The sequence below is a fragment of the Canis aureus genome, chromosome 32 (genome assembly GCF_053574225.1).
Source record: "Canis aureus isolate CA01 chromosome 32, VMU_Caureus_v.1.0, whole genome shotgun sequence".
NCBI classification, from domain to species: Eukaryota; Metazoa; Chordata; class Mammalia; order Carnivora; family Canidae; genus Canis; species Canis aureus.
Window position 1 is genome coordinate 38,136,452 of NC_135642.1, and position 4,714 is coordinate 38,141,165.

At 51.3% G+C, this 4,714-nt stretch overlaps 1 long non-coding RNA gene across 1 annotated transcript; it reads right to left on the reverse strand.

Moving 5' to 3' along the window:
* Window positions 1-2,714: 2,714 nt before the first annotated feature.
* On the reverse strand, window positions 2,715-3,783 carry LOC144303470 (uncharacterized). The gene is made up of 2 exons (XR_013370514.1): window positions 3,500-3,783; window positions 2,715-2,891 (listed from the first exon to the last, which is right to left on the reverse strand). It is a non-coding gene; the product is annotated as an uncharacterized LOC144303470 (long non-coding RNA).
* Between the last annotated feature and the right edge of the window lie 931 nt (window positions 3,784-4,714).

The window sequence follows — 4,714 nt, forward strand, 5'->3', positions numbered from 1 at the left end:
TTTGTAAATTAGGAATAATGACCTGTTCCTGCCACAGGGCTGTGTTTTGTTTTGCTTTTTGAGGGGGGGGGGGGACGGTTGGGGAGCAACAGTTAACACTAATTTTTTAAACAAGTGAAGGGGTGGACACCCGAGTGCCTCCGTCAGTTAAGCATCTGCCTTCAGCTCAGGTTGTGATCCCAGGGTCCTGGAATCAAGCCCTGCAGCTCACTCCATGCTCCTTGGGGATCCTGCTTCTCCCTCTTTCTCTCTCTCTCTGTCTCTTGCGAGTAAAATAAAAATAAAATCATTTTTAAAAAAGTGAAGGGGCTTCAATATAAAAGAATACAATGAACTTATTTTATGTAGCTCTGGAGGGAAGAACTCTGACCAGTTGGGAGACAGTTTTAGCTCAAAATAAGGAAAGTAAGGAAAAACCTTGCAGGCCATCAGCCTGAGGCTGGGATGGGGAATGCAATGTCTGCTTCTGGGAGGAGTGTGGACTAGATGCCTCTTGCGGCTCTGAGATACCACAGGTCTCTAAGGAGACGGGTTAAATGCTGTCACATTGCCTGGATTAACTCGAATCCCACCCTGCCACTGAACAGGGCTGTGTAATGTGAGGCTGGTCATCTAAATGCTTATGTGCCTCAGTTTCTTCATTTACACAATAGGGATAATGATGACACCTCCCTCATCGAGTTCTTGTAGAAATACGTGATATGGCACTTGTGAAACACTCAGCACAGGTCCTCTTCAAAAGTGTTTGTTAGTATTTCTTTAGCAGTTTTGCATGATGGATCGACAGTTAAGATTAAAAAGAGAATCACAGGAAACATTTCTACTATTGGAGGGATGATTTTATTTTTACACCCTGAAATATTTATGGAAACCACTAAATATGGGCTTTTGAGGATTAATGGATTTAGTAGACCAGTAGAATTGCGTGTATGCCGGATGGCTTTGCTTACAAATGGGAATTTTTGGAAGTTTGTTTTCCGGATGCTTCCTCAATGCTGCCCCATAGTGGCCAGTCATAGGCCCGGCTACTTAGACCGGCTACTCTGGCCTTTTTTACCGGAGCTCACCTGGCTGGGTGGGGTGTGTGAGTCAGGCAGGCTGGGGTGGTGGGCTGTGGGTGGGCCCAGGGGTGAGCAAGTCGGTCCACACCTTACAAAGGAAGGGCTTGTTTGTATGCCCACCAGTGACTCAGCCAAGAGGAAACCAAGTGCGCTTTATTTAATATGGTCATGCCTCCTGTGTAATTTACTTTGAACATTTGACTTTTCCTCTTAGCATGCTCAAGTTCATTTCTCATCAAAAAACAAAGAAGCAGCTTACTGAGCTGCTGTGCTATCTGGCGTGCCCTTGGCTTTCCTCCAAAGTTGTTGGAAGAAACAACCACATGAAAACCACTTCTGCTTTTGCCATAAAACTGGTGGAGGCTGTTTTGTTGTTACAAGGTCTCATGTGAAAATTCTTTTAAAATTTAGGGCCAAGAGAAAGTTTGTATCCTCTGAGGAATTGGTAGCCATACCTCTTTTATAATAATAATAAGAGCTCCGTGACTTACCAGGCTTGCCTCTCGGCCTCAGCTACTTGAGAAACAGGGCCAGGCTGGATGCCTAATCTCAGCAGTTAAATTGACCCCAAATGGGTAATGTTTTCTCCTTGTTTTTTTGGCACTAATTAAAAAAAATTTTTTTTGTGGCTCTTCTAATGATTTTGCTGCATATTTGTACTTTGATCTATGCTCTCCTATTTGAAGAAGGAGGCAAGGAATCCATAAGTTAAATGAGAAGTGGAGTGTTTGAGGTTTTTTTTTTTTTTTTTTTTTTTTGTGAAAAGATATTTGAGATGATTTTAAGTCAGCGGTTGCACTTGGGTTTTTGAAACTAACAAATTTATGGGTCAAAGTTTTCAGAATGTAATGTGTCTTTACTTGGAAAAATGAGAAGCTCATGTAAATAAGGCCATGAAGGAAGTGGTAACTTGTGGGCAAAAGATCAGCAGCTATTAAGGTTCATTTCCTTATCCACTACCACCAAGGATAATATTGAATCAGTGTTGACAATTAGAGATGGAAAGCTGGTAGCCTCTTTGGATCAAAAACATTTTTTTCCCCGCTGCTGTCTGACATGCCTTTAGGAGGGCTTCGTGTCATTGTAATTGTGAATATTTTATTATTTTCTTAAAAGAGTGTATTTATTCATGAGAGACACAGAGAGAGGCAGAGACACAGGCAGGGGAAGAAGCAGGTTCCCTGCAGGGAGCCCGATGCGGGACTCCATCCCAGGGCTGCGGGATCACGCCCTGAGCCAAAGGCAGACGCTCAACCACTGAGCCACTTTTTTTTTTTTGTTTTTTACAGGTGCCCCTGTAATTGTGTTTAAATACAAAAACGGTTCAGGGAAGGTTAAGACATTAGTTCCTTGACACCTCTGAGCAAAGGAGATCCATCCCTAGCTTCTCTTTTCAGATGCAGTTTCTGCCTCCTTCCCAAGCAAGGTGGCTCCTTGCAAGATCAGAGGCTGGCTGTTGGGGAGGGAGGCCTGTGTGACATCAGATAAAGCCCCTGACCTCCCGACCCCGTGAAGATGTCTCTACAGCCTGTGCCAGTGAATTCACCTACCAGCCCTCCGGGCGCGCCCAGCTCTTCGCTCTGCTTACTCTCAAGTAAAGCCTTCCTTTTGTTTACCCAGCAAAGATTCTTTTAAGACAGGCTAAGCACACGGTTTACTCTGCTAACAAGCTTTGGCATTTATTGTGAGGACCTGTGTTGACTTATTCTTGAGTCTTCATTGACATTCACTGGGAAATGTCAACGCAAACACAAGGAGACATCCTGGGAGCCTGCAGGCCTGACAAAGTGCTCCGGAAAGGGCCATCCTTCCTGTTTTGGTTAGAACCACCTTGAGAGTTAAAAAAAAAAAAAAATCACAATAATATACCCACCCTAAGAGATTTTAATGATCTTTTAGTTTTTAGGTTCAGTATCTGAACACTTTATGCTAAAGTTCTCTAGAAAGCTTCCTGTGTTGATTCTGGACGAGACTCGGTTTCCTGCCAGCCACTCGGTGGGCCTCCTGCCAAGTGCACAGTCCTGAGCATGCTGGGGACCATGGCACGGCTGCAGAGCACGTTTATTGTGGGTTCAAGTACAGCTCGGCCTCTAGGTGATTGCGTGATCTTGGGACAGTCATTTCTTCTCTCTGGCTCTCAGTTTTCTATCTGTAAGGTGAAGGGAAGTGGTCTACATACGCGTCTCTGCAGCTACACTGGGCCCCAGGCCTGAACACAGGCCCTGAGAAGGCTCAAAAATGTTTGTTTTGAATTACGGGATGAATAAGCTACACCAGCTGATCTCTTGGGTCTTGCTCTGACATCTTGTGCCTGAATGCCTCCAAAAGGCAGGCTCAGCTTGAGTCATAGTCTGACAAGATCTGCTAACAGGGTCACTGTAGACAACCACAAACCCCCAACGTCTGGATCGGGCTTTGTGGCTGCCAAGTGATCTCACCTGCCCCTGCCTCTCGTCTTCCCCGGCTCCCCATCCAAGCTGATGTTGTAAAGGAAACATCTTTTTAGGTGAGGGGACTGTGTATTTGGTTTGTCTTTGTTGCCTGGAAACTGTTGACATCCCGAGACATTCTGTTGCCTTCGCTGGGTAATGAAAAATTGATGACTTTTTTCTCTGTCAACAAACTCGCAGCCTGTTCACCTTGGCTGGGAGCGGGTGGGAAGCTGGCTCCTTACTCGGCAGCTGTTTGCTCTCCTTCAAGCACTTGGGTTTGCTTGACTTAGAGGCGGGGGCGGGGGCCGGGTCAGGGGGCGGGGCCGAGGGGGGCGGGGCCGAGCCGGGGGACCCGGGGACTGCGGCTGTGTGTGGCCGCTAACCTGGAAAGAGCGGCTTGGCCGTCCTTCAGGCTCCTTCGGCTCCTGCAAATGCCTCTGCCCGCGGATCCGCCACAGCTCTGCCCTCTATGTGCCCCTGTGCGCCCCCCAGAATCCTGGTCTGGTCTCCTCGGCCCCGGATCCTCCCTGTCCTCGAGGCCCTGGGGACGGCCTGCGATGCGCAACCACGCGCTTCCACTCCGCTGTTTCTCCTCCGGGCCGGGCCTTAGCCTTGCTGGGCGCCCCCACCCCCGCCCCCGCCTCCCCCCTACCGCTGTGCCCGTCCCCTGCCCCCTCTACACGGCAGTGCCCCGCCCCCTGCTCCCCACACCGCTGTGCCCTGCCCCCTGCCTCCCCCTACACGGCAGTGCCCCGCCCCCAGGCCTCCCCCCTACCGCTGTGCCCCGCCCCCTGCTCCCCCTACACGGCAGTGCCCCGCCCCCTGCCTCCCCCCTACCGCTGTGCCCCGCCCCCTGCCTCCCCCCTACCGCTGTGCCCCGCCCCTGCTCCCCCTACACGGCAGTGCCCCGCCCCCAGGCCTCCCCCCATACCGCTGTGCCCCGCCCCCTGCCTCCCCCCTACCGCTGTGCCCTGCCCCCTGCCTCCCCCTACACGGCAGTGCCCCGCCCCCTGCCTCCCCCCTACCGCTGTGCCCGCCCCCTGCCCCCCTACACGGCAGTGCCCCGCCCCCTGCCTCCCCCCTACCGCTGTGCCCTGCCCCCTGCTCCCCCTACACGGCAGTGCCCCGCCCCCAGGCCTCCCCCCATACCGCTGTGCCCCGCCCCCTGCCTCCCCCCTACCGCTGTGCCCTGCCCCCTGCCTCCCCCTACACGGCAGTGCC